Source organism: Rattus norvegicus, chromosome 14 (genome assembly GCF_021556685.1).
Source record: "Rattus norvegicus strain SHRSP/BbbUtx chromosome 14, alternate assembly SHRSP_T2T, whole genome shotgun sequence".
Taxonomy (NCBI): domain Eukaryota; kingdom Metazoa; phylum Chordata; class Mammalia; order Rodentia; family Muridae; genus Rattus; species Rattus norvegicus.
The window spans coordinates 14,426,855-14,451,526 of record NC_141547.1 but is presented as its reverse complement, the minus strand read 5'-3'; the positions used below and the strand labels follow the sequence as shown (position 1 = coordinate 14,451,526).

Below are 24,672 nucleotides of genomic sequence, written 5' to 3'. Positions count from 1 at the left end.
ATGCCATTTATTCCCTGACCTATCATAAGAACGTGAGCTCTACCAATAGACCTAGGTATTACCAACACCTGGACCCTGGTGGATCACTGACAATGCCTCGGCAGTGTCCAGTGGCCTACTGTCTTGTCAGCTGCCTGCTGGAAAAAGCTCTGAAAATTTTCAGACCAGGAACCTAGCATAAGGTATAGAGATTTACTTATAGAATTTTATGTCATGTCTATGACTCACTATAAGACTAAAGGGTATGTGGCACATCATTTAGAGTGGTGGCTTTCAGAGTATCAGTGCAGACTTCAAAAACAAGAGTGTTAACACAACATCTTGAAAGTTTAACACAACCCCAGTCTGGATGTTGTATGTTGTTGTTATGATTGGTCTTTTTTTTAAACAAATAATTTTCAGTTATAATTAAATATTTGTGGTAACATTCTCTAAACAATGACAGCAATTTTTAAAAGAAACTTAGAAAACAAGTCCTGTTTATTTTTTTAAGACAATCCTTGGTTGCCTGTAGCAGTTGGGGAGACTAACATACAGGAGGAGAACATTTCCTTATGAAAAACTGGAGGAAAACATTGCAATGAGTTGTAAGAGGAAAGAAAGGACATTAGTACACAATATCTTTAATGGATATGTATAGAATAATCCTTTTTTATTTTTCTTGGATATTTTATGTACTTGCATTTCAAATGCCATCCCCTTTCCCCCGTCTCACAGACCCCCTCACCTCTCCTCCTGCTTCTATGAGGATGCTACCACCCCCTACTACCCACTCCCACCTCAACACCCTGGCATTCCCCTACACTGGGGAAATGAGCCCTCACAGGAACAAGGGCTTTTCCTCCTGTTGATGATGGACAATGCCATCCTCTGCTACATATGTGACGGGAGTCATGGTTCCCTCCATGACTACTCATTGGTTGGTAGTTTAGTCCCTAGGAGTTCTGGTAGGGTCTGGTTGGTTGATACTATTTTTCTTCCTATGGTATGACAAACCCCTTCAGCTCCTTCAGTCCTTTCTCTAACTCCTCCATCGGCGTCCCCTTTTTCAGTCCAATGGTTAGCTGCAAGCATCTTACTCTGTATCAGTCAGGCTCTGGCAGAGTCTCTCAAGAAACATTCATATCAGGCTCCTGTCAGCACGAACTTCTTGGCATTAGCAATAGTGACTGGGTTTGGTGGTTGTATATGGGTTGGATCCCCAGGTGGGGCATTCTGTGGATGACCTTTCCCTCAGTCCCTACTCCACTCTTTTCCTCCTGTGCGTATTTTGTTCTCCTTTCTCAGAAGGAATGAAGCATCCACATTTTGGTCTTCTTTCTTCTTCATCTGTGAATTTAGTCTTATGTCAAATTGATTTGAGCTATAGTTTTCTAAAAGGAAAGAGCCTCAGTTGAGAAAATGTCTCCATAAGATCTGGCTGTAAAGTATTTTCTTAATTAGTGATTGATGGGAGAGGATCAATCTCACTGTAGGTGGTGCCATCCTTGCATTAGTGGTCCTGAGTTCTATATGAAAGAAGAATGAGCAAACCATAGAGAGCAAGCCAGTAAGCAGCTTCCCTCTGTGGCTTCTGCATTAGCCCCTCACTCTGGGTTCCTGTTCTGACTTTCTTCAGTGATAAACATCAAAATGGAAGTGTAAGCCAAATAAGCTCTTTCCTCACCAAGTTTCTTTGGTCATGTTTTATCACAGCAATAGGAACCCTAACTAAAATGTATGTGGACTGATGACACATCATAAATACCTTATTATATCCCAAGCAGGAGGCCACAAGAGACCAAGAACTAAGAGGTAAGAAGAGGAGTGTTTCAATGTTCCTGCCATTCTTTGTGAGTCCAATATGTCTCAGAAAACACTGATTAGAAGAAAACATATTTGGCTTTCCTCAGAGCTCCAGTACATACTGAATAGTTTCTCTCCTTCTCTTTCCTTTCCTTTCTTTCTTTCCTTTTTGGGGGATTTGTTGTTTTGGTTTTTTTCATTTGGGTAGTGTTTTTTATTGTTTTGTTTGCTTGGCTTGGCTTTTTTTGTTGTTTGTTCTGTTTTGTTTTGTTTTGGGGTTTGGGGGTTTGTTTGTTTGTTTGAGAGAGGATTTCTTTGTATAGTTCTAACTATCATGGAACTCGCTCCACAGACCAGGATGGCCATGAACTCAAAGATCTGCCTCCCAAGTGTTGGGATTAAAGAGGGTGTATGCCACTTCTGGACTCCATCTGTGCCCAGAGCTAAGGCTGTCCCACAGCCCTCTGGATCCAAATCCTGCCTGGAGAGAGCTACTCTCCCAGGAGTGCTCTCACTCCTAAGCCAACAGATGAGACCCCACTTTCGCTCCAATAACTGTCCAAAGAAGGACCCTCCAGGAGCACATGGGGCACAAGAACTGCAGAGCAGCCTGGGATAGGATACTTACTCTCTCTCCATCTGTACCCAGGAGCTCAGGATGTTCTACAGCCTGCCATGCCCAAATCCTGTCTGTAGAGAGCTCGACTCCAAAGAGTGCTCTTATTCCTAAGAACAGAGGCTCACAGACCGATGGGAGGGACAAGATCCAGTCAGAGAGAGGAAGACAAATTAACACCAAAGATAACCAGAAGGCAGGAGAAAAGTCCAAGAACCTAAGCATCAGAAACCAAGGCTATTTGGCATCATCAAAACCCAGTTCTCCCACCAAAGCAAATACTGGATATAGTAACACAGGGGAAAAGCAAGATTTGGATTTAAAAATCACATTTCATGATGATGATAGAAGACTTCAAGAAGAACATAAATAACTCCTTAAAGAAATATAGAAGAACACAGATAAATGGGTAGAAGCCCTTAAAGAGGAAACACAAAAATCCCATAAAGAATTACAGGAAAACCCAACCAAACAGGTGAAGAAATTGAACAAAACAATCAAGGATTTAAAAATGGAAATAGAAAGAATAAAGAAATCACAAAAGGAGACAACCCTGGTGATAGAAAACAAAGAAGGGAAAGAGATCAGGAGTCATAGATGCTAGCATCACCAACAGAATACAAGGGATAGGAGACAAAATCTCTAACGAATCCTAAACAGATAGAGGGCTTATATCTAAAATATACAAAGAACTCAAGAAGTTAGACCGCAGGGAGACAAATAACCCTATTAAAAAATGGGGTTCAGAGCTAAACAAGAATTCACAGCTGAGGAATACCGAATGGCTGAGAAACACCTAAAGAAATGTTCAACACCTTTAGTCATAAGGGAAATACAAATCAAAACAACCCTGAGATTTCACCTCACACCAGTGAGAATGGCTAAGATCAAAAACTCAGGTGACAGCAAATGCTGGCGAGGATGTGGAGAAAGAGGAACACTCCTCCATTGTTGGTGGGATTGCAGACTGGTACGAGAATTCTGAAAATTAGTCTGGAGGTTCCTCAGACAATTAGACATCGAACTACTTGAGGACCCAGCTATATCCCTCTTGGGCATATACCCAAAAGATGCCCCAACATATAACAAAGACAAGTGCTCCACTATGTTCATAGCAGCCTTATTTATAATAGTCAGAAGCTGGAAAGAACCCAGATGCCCTTCAACAAAGGAATGGATACAGAAAATGTGGTACATCTACACAATGGAATATTACTCAGCTATCAAAAACAATGACTTATGAAATTCTTAGGGAAATGGTTGGAACTGGAAAATATCATCCAGAATGAGGTAAACAATCACAGAAAAACACACATGGTATGCACTCATTCATAAGTAGCTATTAGCCCAAATGCTTGAGTTACCCTAGATGCACAGAACACATGAAACTCAAGAATGGTGACCAAAATGCCAATGCTTCACTACTGCTTTAAAAGTGGAACAAGAATACCCTTGGCAGGGAATAGGGAGGCACAGTTTAAACCAGAGGCAGAAGGAACACCCATTTCAGAGCCTGCCCCATATGTGGCCCATACTTATACACCCACCCAATTAGATAAGATGGATGAAGGAAAAAAGTGCACACCAACAGGAGCCAGATGTAGATCTCTCCTGAGAGACACAGCTAAATACAGCAAATACAGAGGTGAATGCCAGCAGCAAACCACTGAACTGAGAATGGGACCCCCATTGAAGGAATCAGAGAAAGGACTGGAAGAGCTTGAAGGGTCTCGAGACCCCATATGAACAATAATGCCAACAAACCAGAGCTTCCAGGGACTAAGCCACTACCCAAAGACTACACATCGACTGACCCTGGACTCCAACCTCATAGGTAGCAATGAATAGCCTAGTAGGAGCACCAGTGGAAAGGGGAGCCCTTGGTCCTGCCAAGACTGAATCCCCAGTAAACGTGATTGTTGGGGGGAGGGCGGTAATGGGGGGAGGATGGGGAGGGGAACAACCATAAAGAAGGGGAAGGGGAGGAGTTAGGGGGATGTTGGCCCGGAAACTGGGAAAGGGAATAAAAATCGATATGTAAATAAGAAATACTCAAGGTAATTAAGATAAAAAATTAAAAAAAATAAAAATATAAAAGAATATGTGTTTATAAAATCCATGCCAGCTTTAATAAGTTGGCAATTAATGTATGCTCCATACATATTATTGTGTATACATAGCATCTGAGATAATGTAGCATACATACAAACTCAATAAATGTAAATTATCTGAAAAAATGTAAATAAAAAATACTCAAGTTAATAAAGATTGAAAAAAAGAGAAAAGTAGTGAGGATTGTTGTTAAGATGGGTGGCTACTGTTAGTATGAACTTAGAACAGACAGCAGCATATGTAAATTATACAATCAATGTTTAAGTCACATACTTCCCTACAGACATAAATAGGTAAGGTTATATTTATTTTAATTTCTTATCTCCTTCCCTCTGTACATTTTTCTTTCTCCTTCCTTATCAACATATCCTTAAAGTTTATACTATAAAAATCCTTTGAGATTTTTATTATTTTGATCTTTATTTATTTATGTTGCACATCTTTTATTCCATTCCAGAGCAGAGATAAGATGAAGTCAAGAGAGACCAGAAAGAAAGTGTTAAGGGATTCTAGCTACCTGTCAAGAAGTTTCTCGAAGGTTATATTAGGTATTCAGATAAATAGATAGAATGATATTGAATTCTGCTCTGAAACCTCAACCTGTAGGGTGCTGAGGTAACTGTTATGTATTGTTACACCCTAGTTAATGGTGTTCATAGACCCAGTGAATGGATAGACAAACACTCTATTAAGTGAAGCACATTTAGACATTTCGTGGAATGACTCAGGACATTGATATTCTTTTGTCAGATCTACTTAGTGATTATCTAAAAAATAAACAAGCATGCAAGCCATAAATATACACATGTGCACAAACCGTCTAAAATATAACACATTAAAGATAATGACAAACTGGTAAGTTTTTATGCAAAACAGACACCAGGTTTCTTGTGATTATGTATCCATGAGTGCTTTTTCATTGTCATGGACCTGGATGGATAATGGCTCAGTAATTAAGAGTCCTGGCTCTCCTTTCAGACTACCTGAGTTCAATGGTAGACAACCATCTACCACTTCACAACCACTTTAGCACTCTGATGCCTTTTCTCCTCATGAAAGCATACAGATAAATAGAACACAACTATACAGAACATTTATATAGAAATAAATGTTGTACCTTGACAAACTCCTCATTTCCTTTCACTCTCCCTTGGTGCAAGACCTCCAAGCCTAGAGACCAGAGGAAACTATGCTATTGCTGGCCAATTGAGCTCAGTGGACACACCTGAACCTCCACATGCTCTCTTCACAGAGCCACACAACTGCTACTGATCAACACCCCTGTTTTAACTAATTGGGCCATTTTTTTCCTTTGTGAAATTGAAGGTATTTTCTAATTTCAAGACTTCTTCAGCTAGGTATATATCTGAATGTGAATTATGTAGGTTTGTTCATGTGAAAGTGGGAATCCACAAAAGCCAGAAAAGCAGGTTTTATTACATGAAGCCTGAGTTCCATTTGAGAGTCACCTGATTATAAGCTCAGAAATCAAACTTTGATCCTCTGCAACAGTAGCATGTGCTCTAAGCCTGTGAGCAATTTCTCTCAAACTATAGGTCATTTGTTTTAACAATATGAAAGCGTGTTTACTGTGGACAAATCTTAGGTGAGTTCACTGGTCCCAAGGAATAAGGCCAGGTAACTGGTCATGCAGACAAAAAGACAGGTTGTAGGGGAAGAGAGAAAAAAGGAGCCTGAGAGAGGTTTCTTGTTCTTTTTTGTTCTTTTTCTTTTGTCTTCTTGTCCACCTTAGGGCAGCATAAATGTCCAGATGGGTCCCAACTTAGCTGATAACTTTATTAATCTTCCCCAGAATATGAAATGTGATATTCCTGGCATCAATGTGTTTATTTTGGCTTCTCTCCAGAGGGAATTTATTGAGTAATTAAATTTAGATCCGTTATTCAATGTAGACAATAACAATGATATTTAAACAGAGAACCTATGGTCTATGCGTTTAATAAATACAATGCATAATAAATTATTTTATTGATAGTTCACTATACAGTAAGGAGTTATAATGATTAGTCTCAGGGATTTAGAATAAAATGCTTTTGCAAAGAAAATGCTTTATATAGTAGGGGGACCTGCATATTATTGGACACCTTACATACACTTTGGGTGCTACATAGAGTTTGAGAGTCCATAGGAATAATGCTCTACAGACATATGGCTGTAGCATAGAGTGTACATAGGTTCCTGGTAGTAATCTCATGGAGGCATGACAAAAAGATCAAGAGTAGAAAGTCAGAGTGGAAAGCCTGTTAACTTTGTCGTGGGATGTCTTCTTCCATTTAGACATCTCTGAAGGGTGCAAGGTGCCTTGTGGTCTGAATGTACTGTATTTTCATCTTCTGTGGTCCATTTAATACTACTTCATTGGAGGTGTGTCTATGTTGCTTACTTTAGTTTAAATGTTTACTGCACATAACTGACCAGTGAAATAAGAGGGTTGTAAATGTAGCCAAGGAAAAGGACAAGGAAAAGAAGTATCAAGAAGACTTTTATTTTATACATGGCAATTTCACCTTGCCATTTGCTGCACCCATGCAATACCAGCGTCTTTCCATTCTGCACCCATTCAACACAAGCCTTTTTTTTTAAATACAGAAGTTCTACTTCACAATTTACTGCCAGCAACAACAAAGCCTGGGCCCATTATGATAGACACAGCGCCACCACATGTATAACAGATTTCTGTAGCAAAGGAGATATTCTTGGGCTGCCATATTGCCCTGTGTGTATCCATGAGCTCACGACAAAGTTGGGCAAATCTTTCCACAGAAACTTGAGCCGAGTCATCATAGCACTCCAGAGGGGCAGGGTATTGTTCCACATTGATCCTGCTCCAGTTGGCTGTGTGCTGCAACAGGTCCTTCAGAATGGGCATGGAGAATTTGTTGCTGTAGAACTTGACCGTGGTGAGCTGAGAGAAATTTCTGAGGGCAGGTAGGAGGGCATAAAGCTGAGAGTCCTTCATCCTACAACACTGCAAATCCAGAGTCTCAAGAGTGTCTGCCACTTTCTCTAGGAAACCTCTCAGAGACATAATATCCACATCATGTAAGATCACTCCTCTCAATTCCAGATGTTTTAACTGAAAGAGGCTCTTACAGCAGGAGAAGGAATTCAACTCATTCTGTGAAATTATGTAGTAAGTAACTGAGAGGGTCTCCAAAGGCGTCAACAGGCACCTAGGGATAGAACAGGGGGTCAGTTCTGGCTAATGGTGTTGTAGATATTTGGCTGGAATGTAAAGAGAGGTAGAGGGAACCAAGTGCCCCATGGTGAGTTTGACTAAATGATCAAGGACATCATTTCTGATGTTTCCTGATGGAAATTGCTCAGTCATGCCCACCCCACAGTTCATGGACTGACTTCACTCTCAAACTGAAAAGCGGTTCAGCCCGTGAGTCCAGAAAGCACACACAAGAACTTCCATCCCAGTAAAGTCCTGACAGCATCTCGACATTTGCATCTGGATTCTATCCGTCCTTCCGAAGTTACCCATGTTCTCATTTACAGGCCCCCTGTCCCAGGCACTCAGTGCTACTTGGGCTCTCAATGTTTTATCCAAGGGAATTGAGGGAAGATAGAAGGTTGTTCTATAGCTCAGGTTCACCCTATGCTACTGAGTCCCCCAACTCCTGGATATGAAACCTGGTAGAATTCCAACCTACTCTTATTATCTATCTTAACTCCAGGTCAATTCTCTATTTAATGAGTGCTCATTTGAAACACTTATTTCACCTGTAAAATTAACCGAGTGTCACTCAGTATACATGAAAATAGGACACAAATCCTGAGTCTTATGTGTCTCTGAATGTTTGTTCCTAGTGACTGCTGACATTATACACCACTCATCCTTAAGGTAAGAGAGACAGATTTGCTTTGGGAGCTGAACTAGCTCTTCATTCTTACTTACCCTAGGACTTGATTCATGTGATCTCTAAGAAAATGGGGGCAAAACATACTGAGATGCTGGAGACAATTGAATTTGGAGAACTGAGAAATAAACTTCTTGATACACTTGGCTTCTCTGTCTCCTGTATCATTGTGATTAGAAGAGATCATCCCTTTCAGGGGTTCCAGGAAGACTTTGCGGAGATTTCTCATCTGTCCAAAGTAGGGAGCAAAATGTGCCAGCTCTAACAGTGTCCACTCAGTATGCAGTTCAAATTCTGTGATATGCTGCGGATGAAAAACATTCAAGATCTGTCTGATAACATGGACCGGCAGATCCCAGATCGTCATCTTTGTACAGCAGAAATATAGGGAGCCCTTTCTCTCCTGGGCCCACTTTAAGAAGCATGCTCGTTCTTCCTCAAGGCAAGAAAAGATGGACAGTTCAACTATGACCTTCACACGTTGCCGCCTCAGTGCATATCTGGAAACAACTTTGCTACTTGCTTTTCCTCCCAGTTCTCTGCTGAATGGCTGCTGTCCTCTGCTCCAGTCCATATATTCCAGAAGTTATGGTGCACATTTCTCAGATCGAGGACCTGTAGTTTTGTCCTCCTGTTGGTGAAACATATGAACCTCATGAGACTCTGAATCAGCTTTTAATACATATATCTAAACTCATCTCTCCACTATTGAGAGGTATGTTTTTAAGCAACTGATATCCAAACTGGATTCAGGCATGCTCCAGATCCTTTCCCAGACTTATGTGCACTTGATTACTTTTATTTCACTAATGTAAACCTTACTTTTAATTAGTCACATTATTAGTGGTTGTGGGAATGCTAGGTATAGGCTCATTCTACTGTGAGGCTATATTTACTCTAGTACATATTCAACTATAATCCATATTCAACTATCCTTAGTACAAGTAAATTGCTTTCAAGAACCATGTATACCTGCATGATGATGAGATCAAAAATTTCTGATCCAAGTATAACCAAGCCAATCACCTTGACAATCTCTACTGTGCAGTTCGTGTGCTCTCTTATACAGTACATAGTTATTCCTTACCTTGGGTGAAACTTTCTTGTCAGTCGCATGTCTACTCCATCTAGCAGAGCCTTCATGGTTTCCCCATTAGGTGTCTTCATCAATGCCCCCACAGGGAGACAGGGAAAAGGCCAAGCTGCTACCATTTCCTTCACGAGGTTGATGTGTCTGCCCTCGAATGCCTCCTTGAACAGTGCTGGGAAGAGCATAGTAGGCAGCTCCCCAAGACAGGCTATGGCCATGGCCTCATTTCTTAGCAGAGTCTGCCTTGCCAGCTTCTGGAGTGTGGGTGGGGTATGCCCACTCATCTTCTAAGGTCTCCAGTCAGAAAGCTCCTGGGGAAGGAGTCAAAAAAGAATGCACTTTCAAGAAAAATTTATAAAACTTCCTCACAATCACAGCAATGATGAAGCTACTGCTCTGGCAATGGTAGAAATATCATTTTTCCTCTTCATCCTAAATTGGTCATGTAAAGAAAGACTCCCACACTGGCAATGTGGGAGATTTTTGATCCCTCAAATGGGTATATAATTTTCTGGTCAAAAGATTTTAAGTATGACACTTCCGTTTAAAAAACGGAAGAACGGAAAGAGAATTGATTGCCCAGACATATGGGCATTCTGAGACTGCAGGGCAGGAGAGACTGCCCACCTTTGCCTGCATGTCAGACCCAAGAGGAAACTGTATAGGGCCTCTGGGAACAGGAAGACAGGGGCACTCAAGTTGCAGGAGCCCTGCAGTCCAAACTGTGCCGGGATCTGAAGGGACCCAGTCAAACAACTCCCTGTACCCAAATCCCATAGGAAGAAGAGCTAGAACTTCAGAGGGGCATATACACCTCGAAAAACAGAAGAGACTACTCTCTGCCCACATTTCTGACTCTAGAGGAAAACACCTAGCACCATCTGGGCCTCCTATGCACAGGGACAGAGGAGAAGGTAGGGCAGGCCTTCAGGTTGCTGACCTCAAGGAGAGCTGAAACCCAGCCCCGAGGAATGACTTCAGACCCAAGACCAGAGGTAAGACCAACTTTTTTACTCCAATTGACCTGCTTGGTGGACTCAGGACACACAAAGGCAAAATTACTCTGGGACAGGACACTTCCGATTTTTAGCTAGCACCGGATCCTCCCTGATCACAGCCTAGAGCTCCCTGATCCAAAACCCCATGGGAAGACAGCTGCCGCTCAGACGTGTGGGCAATCCTGAGACTGAAGGGCCTGAGATACTGCCAGTACCGCCCACCTTTGTCCACATCCCAAGAGGCAACTGTATAGGGCCTCTGGGAACAAGAAGATAAGAGCACTCAAGCTGCAGGAGCTTGGCAGTCCAGACTGTGCCTGGATCTGAAGGGACCTGGTCAAACAACACCTTGCACCCAAATCCCGTAGAAGGGAGAGCTAGACCTTCAGAGAGGCAGACACAACTGGGAAACCAGAGGAGACTACTCTCTGCCCACATTTCTGACTCAAGAGGAAAACACCTAGCGTCATTTGAGCACCCTGTCCACAGAGACCCGGGAAAGGTGGAACAGGCCCTTCTGGTTGCTGCCCTCAAGGAGAGCTGAAACCGAGACCAAGGAGCGACTTCAGGCACCAGACCAGAGGTACGACCAATTTTTCTGCTTCAAGTGACCTGCCTGGTGGACTCAGGACACACACTCACAGGAACAGCTGAGAGCCAGTAGACAGGAACGACAACACGCCTGAAAGCAGAACACTCTGTCCCCATAACTGGCTGAAAGAAAACAGGAAAACAGGTCTCCAGCACTCCTGACACACAGGCCTATAGGAACATTCTAGCCACTGTCAGAAATAGCAGAACAAGGTAACAGCAGAGACAACCTAATGGTGAGAGGCAAGCCCAGGAACCCAAGCAACAAAAACCAAGACTACATGGCATCATCGGAGTCTAATTCTCCCACCAAAGCAAACACTGAATATCCAAACACACCAGAAAAGAAAGATGTAGATTTAAAATCACATTTGATCATGATGCTGGAGGACATCAAGAAAGATATAGAAACTTTTTTAGAGAAATGCAGGAAAACACAAATAAACAAACTAGAAGCCCTTAGAAAGGGAACACAAAAATCCCTGAAAGAATTACAGGAAAACACAAACAAGTGAAGGAATTAAAAATGGAAATAGGAGCAAAAAAGAAAGCACCAAGGGAGACAACCCTGGATATAGAAAACCGAAAAAAAAAGAGACAAGGAGCTGTAGATACAAGCATCCCTAACAGAGTACAAGAGATAGAAGAGAGAATCTCAGGAGCAGAAGATTCCACAGAAATCAGCAGCTCTGAGTGCTTGCAGAAAGAAACAGGAGAAAGCATATATCAACAGCTTGAGAGCACATGTAAAAGCTCTAAAACAAAAAGAAACAAATACACACAGGAGGAGTAGAAGGCAGGATATAATCAAACTAAGAGCTGAAATCAACCAAGTAGAAACAAAAAAGACTATACAAAGAATCAGCAGAACCAAAAGCTAGTTCTTTGAGAAAAAAAAAAACCAAGATAGATAAACCCTTAGCCAGACTAACCAGGGTACACAGAGAGTGTGGTGTCCAAATTGACAAAATCAGAAATGAAAAGGGAGAAATAACAACAGAGTCAGAGGAAATTCAAAAATCATCAGTTCCTATGACAAAAGCCTATATTCAACAAAACCAGATACCAGGTACTAAAGTTAAATCAGGAACACAGAAACCATTTAAACAACCAGATAACTCCTACAGAAATAGAAGCAGTCATTATAAGTCTCCCAACCAAAAAGAGCACAGGTCCACATCAGTTCAGTGCAGAATTCTATCAGACCTTCAAAGAAGACTTAATACCAATACTATCAAAACTATTCCACAAAATTGAAACAGACTGAGGGCTACCAAATTCCTTCTATGAAGTCACAATTACTCTTCTACAAAAATCACACAAAGACCCAACAAAGAAAGAGAACTTCAGACCAATTTCCCTTATGAATATTGATGCAAAATACTCAATAAAATTTTAGCAAACCGAATCCAAGAGCATATCAAACCAATCATCCATCATGATCAAGTAGGCTTCATCCCAGGTATGCAGGGGTGGTTTAATATACAGAAAACCATCAACATAGTCCACTATATAAACAAACTTAAAGATAAAAACCACATGATCATTTCATTAGATGCTGAGGAAGCATTTGACAAAATTCAACACACCTTCATGATAAATCCTGGAAAGATCAGGAATTCAAGGCCCATGCCTAAGCATAGTAAAAAGCCATACACAGCAAAGCAGTAGCTAACATTAAACTAAGTGGAGAGAAATTTAAAGCAATCCAACTGAAATCAGGGACTAGACAAGGCTCCCACTCTCTCCCTACTTATTTAATATAGTTCTCGAAGTTCTAGCCAGACCAATCCAACAAAAAAAGGAGATCAAAGGAATACAAATTGGAAAGGAAAAAATGAAAATATCACTATTTGCAGATGATTTGATAGTGTATTTAAGTGATCCCAAAAGTTCCACCAGATAACTACTAAACCTGATAGAAACTTTCAGCAAAGTGGCTGAGTATAAAATTAACTCAAATAAATCAGTAGCCTTCCTCTACACAAAAGAGAAACAAGCTGAGAAAAAAATTAGGAAATGACACCCTTCATAATAGTCCTAAATAATATAAAATACCTTGGTGTGACTTTAACCAAGCAAGTGAAAGATCTGTATGATAAGAACTTCAGGCCTCTGAAGAAGGAAATTGAAGAAGTACTCAGAAGATGGAAAGATCTCCTATGCTCATGAATTGGCAGGATTAATATAGTTAAAATGTCCATTTTTAGGGGTTGAGATTTAGCTCAGTGGTAGAGCACTTGCCTAGCAAGCACAAGGCCCTGGGTTCGGTCCCCAGCTCCAAAAAAAAAATGTCCATTTTTATCAAAAGCTATCTACAGATTCAATGCAATCCCCATCAAAATTTCAAACCAATTCTTCATAGAGTTAGACAGAACAATTTGCACATTCATATGGAATAACAAAAACCCAAGATAGCTAAAACTATCCTCAAAAATAACAGGACTTCAGGGGGAATCACTATCCCTGTACTCAAGAAATATTACAGAGTAACAGTGATAAAAAGCTGTATGGTATTGGTATAGAGACAGGCAGAGAGACCAGTGGAATAGAATTGAAGACCCAGAAATGAACCCACACACCTCTGGTTACTTGATTTTTGACAAAGTGGCGAAAACAATCCAATGGAAAAAAGATAGCCTTTTCAGCAAATGGTGCTGGTTCAACTGGAAGTCAACATGTAGAATAATGCTGATCGATCCATTCTTATCACCCTGTACAAAGTTTAAATCCAAATGGAACAAGGACATCCATATCAAACCAGATATGCTCAAACTAATAGAAGAAAAATGAGGAAAAGTCTCGAACACATGGGCACTGGAGAAAATTTCTTGAACAAACACCAATGGCTTATGCTCTAAGATCCAGAATCGACAGGTGAGATCTCATAAAAGTACAAAGCTTCTGTAAGGCAAAGGACACTCTTGTTAGGATAAAATGGCAACCAACAGATTGGGAAAATATCTTTACCAACCGTACAACTGATAGAGGTCTTATATCCAATATATACAAACAACTCATAAAGGTAGGTTGCCAGAAAACAAGTAATCCTATTAAAATGGGGTTCAGAGCTAAACAAATAATTCACAGCTGAGGAATGTCAAATGGCTGAGAAGCACCTAAAGAAATGTTCAACATCTTTAGTCATAAGGGAAATGCTAATGAAAACAACCCTGAGATTCCACCTCACACCAGTGAGAATGGGTAAGATAAAACCCCTGGTGACAGCAAATGCTGGCGAGGATGTGGAGAGATAGGAACACTCCTCTGTTGTTGGTAGGATTTCAGACTGGTACAACCATTCTGGAAATCAGTCTGCAGGTTCCTTAGAAAATTGGATATTTCACTACTTGAGGACCCCATTATATCTCTCTTGGGCATATACCCAAAAGGTGCTCCAACAAATAACAAAGACACATGCTCCACTATGTTTATAGTAGCCTTATTTATAATAGCCAGAAGCTAGTAAGAACTCTGGTGCCCTTCAACAGAGGAATGGATACAGAAAATGTGGTACATCTACACAATGGAATACTACTTAGTTATCAAAAAACAATGACTTTATGAAATTCATAGGCAAATGGATGGAACTGGAAAATATCCTCCTGAGTGAGGTAACCCAATCACAGAAAAACACACATGGTATGCACTCATTGATAAGTGGCTATTAGCCCAAATGCTCAAATTACCCTAGTTGCCACAAACACATGTAACTCAAGAAGAATGACCAAAATGCCAATGTGTAACTCCTTCTTTAAAAGGGGAACTAGAATACCCATGGGAGGGAGTAAGGAGGCAAAGCTTAGAACAGAGGCTGAAGGAACACCCATTCAGAGCCTGCCCCACATGTGGCCCATACATATGCAGCCACCCAATTAGATAAGATGGATGAAGCAAAGAAGTGCAGGCCTACACGAATTGGATGTAGATCTCTCCTGAGAGACACAGCCAGAATACAGCAAACAGGTGAATGCCAGCAGCACACCACTGAACTGAGAAAAGGATCTCCATTGAAGAAATTAGAGAAAGGACTGAAAGAGCTTAAAGTGCTTCGAGACCCCATGTGAACAACAATGCCAACCAACCATAGCTTTCAGGTTCAAACCACTACCCAAAGACTATACATGGATTGACCCTGGGATCCAAATGCATAGGTAGCAATGAGTAGCCTGGAAGGGCACTGGTGGAAGGTGAAGCCCTTGGTCATGCCAAGGCTGGACCCCGAGGGAACATGTTCACTGGGGGAGACTGGTTATGGGAGGACATTTGTGAGGGGAAGACCCACATATAAGAGGAGTGGGAGGTGTTAGGTAGATATTGTCCTGGAAACCGGGAAAGGGAATAACATTTGAAATGTAAATGACAAATACCCCAATTAATAAAGATGGGGGAAAAAGGAAGAAAGAGAGATAGAAAAATGGGAGAGACTTCCAGGACTGTACTGTGTATGACAGTAGTTTAAATATGGAACAGAGGAGATGGAACCTTAAGAGACAACCACCCCAGGAAATACATGGATCCCAGTTGAAGGATGGCACAACTAACCCATGTCAAAATGTTTAACCCAGAATTATTGCCATCTAAATTAAAACAGTAACTAAAATGGAGTAGAGACTGAAGGAAAGTCCATCCAGAGACCACCTACTTTGAGATTCATGCCATCAACAGACATCAAACTCTGACACTATTGCTGATGTCAAGATGTGCTAACAGACAGTAGCCTGGCATGGCTGTCATCTGGGAGGCTATGGCAGCCCCTGTCTCAGATAATTGCAGTCACTCACAGGCAAGCAATTTCACTGAGCTTGGAGATCTTAATGGGAGAGAGAGGGGAGAATAGAAGAAGCTGAATGAGCCTGCAACCCAATAGGAATAACAGTAATATGAACTACCTGGACCACACAGAGCTCCAAAAGACAACCAACCAACCAAAATGTATAGGTGGATTCATGGTTCCAGATAAATATGTATCAATAATTAACTTATCTGGCATCAACGGGAGGGAAGGCACTTGTTTCTGTGGAGACTTGTTGCCCCAGAGAAGGGGGATGTTAAAAGGATGAGGGAGAAGTGGGTGGGTAGATGGGGGAGCACCTTCTAAGAGTCAAATGGGAGGGAGGTTGGGAAGGGAGTTGTTGAGGGGAGACCAAGAACTGGGATATCCTCTGTAATGTAAATCAATAAAATAATCCAAAAAAGGGAAAAGAGAAAAAGAAAGGAAAAACCAACTAAACAACAAAGAAAAGGTGAAATAAAAAATAAGCAAACAAACAATAAAAGAAACAAACAAAAAAAAACACCCTCCTGTCACGGATCAAAATTGAAATTCTACTAAGAATGACAGCAGTGGGCTCTTAAAATTTAGAGGTTTTCCTTGTTCCCAAAAGCAGATCCTATCCAAAAACAGAGCTATGTTAAAAAGATGCAAAGCAAAGGCTAAGGTAAGATATTTGAGTAACTCCCAAGTATAATTCTAGGTATTGTGAGTTAAAGAGGATCAAAGATATATGGTCTTCAGGTCTCCAGTATGAGCCAGGATCTCACAAAAACAAACACAAAAAGCATTTGTGAGAATGAAAATATGAGGGAATATGCTAGTATTCTTAGCCCTGAGGAGACTGCTGAGTCAGGAGGATTTTGATATCCAGCCTATCCAGAGACACACGGCCATTTCTAAGAAAGCTTGAATAAGGTAAACTTCTTTCCAAAAATCAACCACAATAATTAAATCAACAGGTTAACCTAGATGTTTGAGATGAAGCTAAACCTTGATTTGGAATTAAATCCAAGGTCTTCAATGAGTTCATATAAAGAGACAGAAATTAAAATGTTTTATCATATCTTGGCATCTAAAGGTTTACATCAAACTGCATGACTCAAGGGAAACCAATTACATACCAGTTCTGAGCACTGCACAGAGGTCTCTCAGTCCCAGGGAAACCAGGCAGCTATCCAGGCTCCAGGTCTCTGAATAGTTTTTCTGGCTCCACTGCAGCCTTTATATACCTCTCTGCCTGTCCCTCCCTGTTGCAGCCACGCCTCTAAACCCAAACTGAAACTGCATTAGTTGATTAAGCTCCACCCTTTGATTTCTATACATAACTCCCAACTACTTCATTGATTGAATCAGAGCTCTGGGTGAGAATACCTCCACACAACCCTGCCCCTCAAACATTTCACTTGTTGATTAACAACACATCACTTAATATTTGGATTTTTTGATTTGCTTACTTATTACATAGTTTAGAGTTTTGTATGGTGAGACTGGGTCTTGCTCTTAAGTTAAGGTCATTTTAGATATTTAAGTTCTAGCAATCTTCCTGACTCATCATCTTTCTTCCTGATAGGATTACTGTTGTGAATCACTGCACCTGGGCGAATTTTATTCATATGACCAAAAACAGTCTGATTTTGAGTCAATTCAGGTTTCAATCTGTTGCTGATAATACAAATAAAATAATTCATAGACATTATTGTGACTGGATTTAGAACAGTTTTTAACAGTAAGAAGTATGTTCTGGAGATAGAGGCCTGAATTGGACGTGTTTTCAATAAACTGCAGTAGCATCTCCTCAAAAGTTAGAGGCAGGAGAATGGCTTGATTCCATTAATATTTTCATAGGATAGTAGGTGTGGACTAAGTTGGTAGAGTTACCAAGCATACATGGTGTCCCAGGTTATTGCTGACGTTAGTTGGTCTTGCTGTCTCTGACTGTAGCTTGTCCCTCCTGTGGGCCAGTCTTTAAAAATTCAAACACATTGAAATTAGAGTATTTCAAAAATATCCTGTCACACCAATATATTGGGAAAAGATCTTTACCAATCCTGCAACAGATAGAGGACTTATATCCAAAATATACAAAGAACTCAAGAAGTTAGACCGTAGGGAGACAAATAACCCTATTAAAAAATGGGGTTCCGAGCTAAACAAAGAATTCACAGCTGAGGAATGCCTATGGCTGAGAAACACCTAAAGAAATGCTCAACATCTTTACTCATAAGGGAAATGCAAATCAAAACAACCCTGAGATATCACCTCACACAAGTGAGAATGGCTAAGATCAAAAAATCAGTTGACAGCAAATGCTGGCAAGGATGTGGAAAAAGATGAACACTCCTCCATTGCTGTTGGGACTGCAAACTGGTACAACCATTCTTGAAATCAGTCTGGAGGTTCCTCAGAATATTGGACAATGAATTACCTGAGGACCCAGCTAACCTCTCTTGGGCATATAACCAAAAGATGCCCAAACATATAACAAAGAACATGCTCCACTATGTTCATAGCAGCCTTATTTATAATAGCCAGGAGCTGGAAAGAACCCAGATGCCCTTCAAGAGAGGAATGGATACAGATAATGTGGTACATCTACAGAGTGGAATATTACTCAGCTATCAAAAACAATGACTGTATGAAATTCATAGGCAAATGGATGGAACTGGAAAATATCCTCCTGAGTGAGGCAATCCAATCACAGAAAAACACACATGGTATGCACTCATTGATAAGTGGCTATTAGCCCAAATGCTTGAATTACCCTAGATGCACAGAACACATGAAACTCAAGAAGGATGACCAAAATGCAAATGCTTCACTCCTTCTTTAAAAGGGGAATAAGAAAACACTTGGCAGGGAATAGGGAGACAAAATTTAGAACAGAGGCAAAAGGAACACCCATTCAGAGCCTGCCCACATGTGGCCCATACATGTACAGCCACCCAATTAGATAAGATGGATGAAGCAAAGAAGTGCAGGGTGACAGGAACTGGATGTAGATCTCTCCTTAGAGACACACCCAGAATACAACAAATACATAGGCAAATGCCAGCAGCAATCCACTGAACTGAGATCGGGACATGAGTTGAAGGAATCAGAGAAAGGTCAGGAAGAGCTTGAAGGGGCTCGAAACCTCATATGAACAACAATGCCAACCAACCAGGGCTTCCAGGGACTAAGCCACTACCCAAAGACTATACATGGACTGACCCTGGGCTCCAACCTCATAGTGGGCAATGAATAGCCTTGTAAGAGCACCAGTGGAAGGGTAAGCCCTTGGTCATGCCATGCCTGAACCCCCAGTGAAAGTGATTGTTTGGAGGAGAGTGGTAATGATGGGAGAAAGGAGAGGGGAAGCCTATATAGAAGGGGAGGAGGAGGGGTTAGTGGGATGCTGGCCGGGAATCTGGGAAGGGGAATAATAATCGAGATGTAAATAAGAAATACTCAAGTTAATAAAGATAAAAAATTAAAAAAGAAATTCAAAAGCAGATTTACATAATATTTAAGCTGTTTATCATTGTACCATGCAGTACTGTGTATGTCTTATGGTCATCAGTTGTTAGGTTTGTAAATGGTATTACAGATATTTGGGAGCATCTTTGTGAATGTTGGAAAATGACCTATGGTTCTTTGTAAAAGCAGTCAGTGCTCTTGACTGCTTAGTCATCTCCCCCTTCTCCTGCTTTGTTCCTTTTATTTACTGAAAATAATTTTTTTCGTAACAGTATGTCCTGATTATATCTTTCCCACCCCTAACCTATCTGGGATCCACTCCACTTTCTCTTCTATCTCAATCTACACCCCCTCTGCCTCTCCTAAAAAACAAAGAGGCAGTTAAAGAATACCAAAAAAGAGGAACCAGGTGTGGTGAAACACACCTTTAATCCTAGACTTAGAGGAAGAGGCAGGTAGATAGTTCCTTATGAGCTGGTCTGGCCTGATCTACGAAGTGATTTCCAGGACAGCCAACGTTACACAGAGAAATCATTTCTCAACAAGCAAATAATCAAACAAAGAAATGAAAATCAAACAAAGAAAGGATCATATGAAAATAGAACAAAAAGAAACATGTTGAATATGACAAAATAAAGAGATAAAGGACACGAAGTTAGTCTCCAGAGAGCCAAATAAGCCTATTAAAATGGGATACACAGCTAAACAAAACATTCTCAGCTGAGGAATATCGAATGGCCAAAAGGCACCTAAAGAAATGTTCAACATCCTTAGTCATCAGGGAAATGCAAATCAAAATAACCTTGGGATTCCACCCCACACCAGTCAGAATGGCTGAAATAAAAAACTCAGGCAACAGCAGATGCTGGTGAGGATGTGAAGAAAGAGGAATGATCCTCCATTGTTGGTGGGACTACAAACTGGTTCAACTACCCTGGAAATCAGTCTGGGGTTCCTCAGAAAACTGGATATTCCACTACCTGAGGACCCAGCTATACTTCTCCTGGGCATATACCCAAAAGATGCTCAACATTCAACAGATATACATGCTCCACTATGTTCATAGCAGCCTGATTTATAATAACCAGAAGCTAGAAAAAACACAGATGCCCTTCAAGTGATGAATGGATTCAAAAAATGTTGTACATCTACACAATGGAGTACTACTCAGTTATTGAAAACAATGACTACATGAAATTCATAGGAAAGGGATGGAACTAGAAAATATCATCATGAGTGAGGTAACCCTGAAAAGTTCTCAGGGAGAACTTTCCCTCGGGATGGAGACCCTCCAACTCAATGACCAGACCGAGTCCACAGGATGTAATCAGCAAGAGGATTTGGTTTATTGTCGGGATACACAGGCACAGGCACCTGTGGGCGCTTCAGTCACTCGGGGGACTGGCGTGCCCCACGGAACCAAGGATGGGCTTTTTATAGGATTCTGGGGAGCAGAAGCAAGCATACAGAAGCAGATGCATGGTTACAGGGATATAATTGGTGGATTCTAATGTGGCAAGGGTTCAGCCCGGGGGCAAGTTTCCTAGCTACCTTCCTGAAACATAACGACTGACTCGGCCCCCCACCAGGGTGTGGGACCTCTCCCGGGGCTTTTCTCATTGTCAGGTGCTCAACCGCAGTCGTCCTGTTGCCAGGCCTTCAACCAAACACATCCTGCTAGGCAGCAGCTGTGTACTCAGTGTTCTAACCTTTCCCTGAACCAGTCATCTTAAGTACAGCCTTGCAAAATGGCGTTACTGCTGCTAAGCTGGGGTCTTTCAACCCATTCACAGAAAAACACACTTGGGATGCTCTCACAGATAAGTGGACATTAGCCCATATGCTCAAATTACCCAAGATGCAATCCACACACCACAGGAAGCTCAAGAAGAAGGATCAGCATAATGCAGAAGCTCCCACTCTTTCTTAAAATGGGGAACAAAAATATCCATAGGAGTGTATATGGAGGCAAAGTTTAGAGCAGAGACTGAAGGAACTGCCATTCAGAGCCTGCCCCACATATGGCCCATATAAATGCAGCCACCAAAACTAGATAAGATAGATGAAGCTAAAAAGTGCATGCTGAAAGGGACCGGATATAGATCTCTCCTGAGAGCCACATCCAGAGCATTTCAAATACAGAGGTCAATGCTAGTAGCAAACTTCTGAACTGAGAACAGGACCCCCTTTGGGTTAACTAGAGGAAGTATTGAAAGAGTTGAAGGAGCTCGCAGCCCCATAAAAACAACAATGTCAACCAACCAGAGTTTCCAAGGACTAAACCACAACCGAAAGACTATATATGGAGTGATCCTGGATTTCAACTGCATATGTAGCAAAGAATAGCCTTGTTGGGACACCAGTGGAAGGGGAAGCCCTTGGTCCTGCCAAGGTTGGACCCCATTGAGGGGAACGTCTGGGGGGGCTGGCACTAAGGATGGGGAGGAACATGCATATTGGGGAGAGGCAGGGAATAGGGGTTTATGGACAGGAAACCGGGAAAGGGAATAACATTTGAAATGCAAATAAAGAAAACTATCTAAGAAAAAAGAAAAAGAGGAAAAAAGAGTTAGAGGAAAAAGAGCCAAGAAAAGTGGTCAGGAATACATATCGATGTAGAATGGTTTCATGAGCACACAAGAATCCAGTAAAAACAACAAATTGGTAGCCATAATATATGAGCAAAGAAATCAAAGGGGATAAGGACTCTGTAGAAAGTCCAGCAGAGTCAATTAACTGGGTCCTTTAGGGCCCTCAGAGACTCAACCACCAGACAAAGAACATACATAGGTTGGACATAGGCCTCCCCTATGTCCAACAGATGTAGGAGACATGCAGCTTGGTCTTCAAGTGGGTCCCCTAAGGACTAGAGTGAAGGCTACTTCAAAAGATATTGTTCTTATAGCTGGGCTGCTTTGTATGGCCTCAGTGGGAAAAGATATGCATAGCCTTGAAAATACTTGAAGTACCATGGTATGGGGATACCCAAGGAGCCCCCATCCTGTCAGAGGAGAAGTGAAGGAGGTATAAGGAAGAATAAGTAAAAAATTGAATTAAATTAAAGAACAAAAACAATCCTCCCAAAAACAAAAGGCCTGAGAAACATTATGAGACATAGGAGCTCCAAAGAGACCTCTGAGTTCACTTTGTGTTGGCATGTACCCTTGGTCATGAATCCTGCTTGTAGGAGTGAGATTGGAACCCTTAGGGAGACTCCATTTGAGAGAACCAATTTTTTATTTGCAAATTCTTATCAATAGTTTCTGTGTTTGGGATGGGAGTTTGTGTCCACTTTCTTTTCTCAAAAATGACACCCCATGTGGTACAGAGCCACATGGGCCCTGAGAAAACTACTTCAGTTTCTCTGAGTTCATATGTGTATTAGTTGTCCTGTGTTTAAGGAGGCCTGGCATCCTTGGTGTGTACCATCCCCTCTGGCTCTAAACTTCTTTCCTTGTTCTCTTCTACACGATTCCCTGAGACTTGATGGGAGGATTTGAAGGAAATGTACCTTTAGGTCAGAATGTTCCAAGAACTTTGTCTCTGTCTCTGTCTCTGTCTCTGTCTCTGTCTCTCTCTCTCTGTGTATGCATGCATAGGAGCATTTTGCTTACTAAGTCAAGGAAAGGACACAGGATCCGAGAATGCTGAAGTTACAGGTGGTTTCAAGCCACCACCACTTTCTAGCCTTTCTAGTAACAGATGTTTTCTTTCCACGCACATAAATACCATCTGCCAATTCCACTCTGCTCCTGTAGCACTGTGTTCAGATTGATTTGTAAATGTAAAACTGGTTTCAAAGTTCAGTCAAGTTTTGCCTTTTTTTCTGTGGTGTCAGGGTACTGCTGGTAGCTGTGTTTTTTGTCTAATCTTTGAAGAAAGGGCTCCTGTGGCTTTTGCCTGCCATTTGCTTCCCTGTCAGGCCTTCATCCCTTCTGCAGTTGTGTTTTCAGGACTGACATCAATACTTAACAATACAATCCTCTACTGTTGGTGGGATTGCAAGCTGGTGCAACAACTTTGGAAATCACTCTGATGGTCTTCGAGAAAACTGGACATAATAACTACTTGAGGACCCAGCTATATCACTCCTGGGCATACATCCAAAAGATGTTTCAACATATAAGAAGGACACACACTCCACTACATTCATACCAACCTCATTGATAATAGCCAGAAACTGGAAAGAACCCAGATTCCTTCAACAAATGAATGGATACAGAAAAAGTGGTACATTTACACAATGGAGTATTACTCAGCTATTAAAAATAATGACTACATGAAATTTTTAGGAAAATAGATGGAACTTGAAAATATCATTCTAAGTGAGGTAACCCAGTCACAAATGAGCACACATGGTATGTACTCACTTACGAGTGGATGTTAGCCCAAAATCTTGGAATACTTAAGAAAAAAATCACAGATCATATTAAGCTCAAGAAGAAAGAAGACAAAAATGTGGATGCTTCACTCCTTCTTAGAAGGGAGAACAAAATACTCATGGGAGGAAGTACAGGGACAAAGGGTGGAGCAGAGACTGAAGAAAAGGTCATCTAGAGACTACCCCAGCTGGAGATCCATCCAGCATGCAGCCACTAAACCCAGTCACTATTGCTGATACTGCTTGCAGACAGGAGTAAAATATGGGTGTCCCCAGAGACCTAGTGATACAGATGAGGATGGTTGCAGGTGATCATTGGACTGAATGTGGGGCCCACAATGGAGGAGTTAGAGAAAAGACTGAAGGAGCTGAAGGGCCTTGCAACACCATAAGAAAAACAACAATATCAACCAACCAGACCCCACCAGAGTTCCTACGGACTAAATCACCGACCAATCAGTATACATGGTCGAACCCATGACTCCAGCTACATATGTAGCAGAGTATGACATTGTCCAGCAACAATAGGAGGAAAAGCCCTTGGTCATGGGAAAATGAAGGCTCATTTTTCCAATGTCTACTAATGATAGGGAGTTAAGGTTGGAGTGGGTGGAAGGAGTAAGAACATCCTCATACAAGTACGGGGAGGCTGGAGGAGGTATGGTAGATGGGGAAAGTTGATAAGTTGAAATGTAAATACACGAGATATCTAAAAAAACAAAATTTAAAAAAATAAAATTTTAAAAAAGAAAAAAACAAAGACAAAACCAGTACTTTCCTCCTCCCTTGCCTAGTCACAAAAAAATTTCTAATTTTCTCTAGACACTTGAAACAGGCACAAAACTGGTGATTCTGGTCTAGTCTTTTGAAAAACTTCTTTGACTTTTCTTCAAAGACAGAAAAGGAACATTTATTCTTCATCCTTCCCCATGGGAATGAAAAGCTGTCAGGGAGAACTTTCCCTCGGGATGGAGACCCT

General features: G+C 41.3%; 1 pseudogene; it reads right to left on the bottom strand.

The window, feature by feature from the left end:
* Positions 1–7,140: 7,140 nt before the first annotated feature.
* LOC148001240 (PRAME family member 8-like) lies at positions 7,141–9,774 on the bottom strand (annotated as a pseudogene).
* Between the last annotated feature and the right edge of the window lie 14,898 nt (positions 9,775–24,672).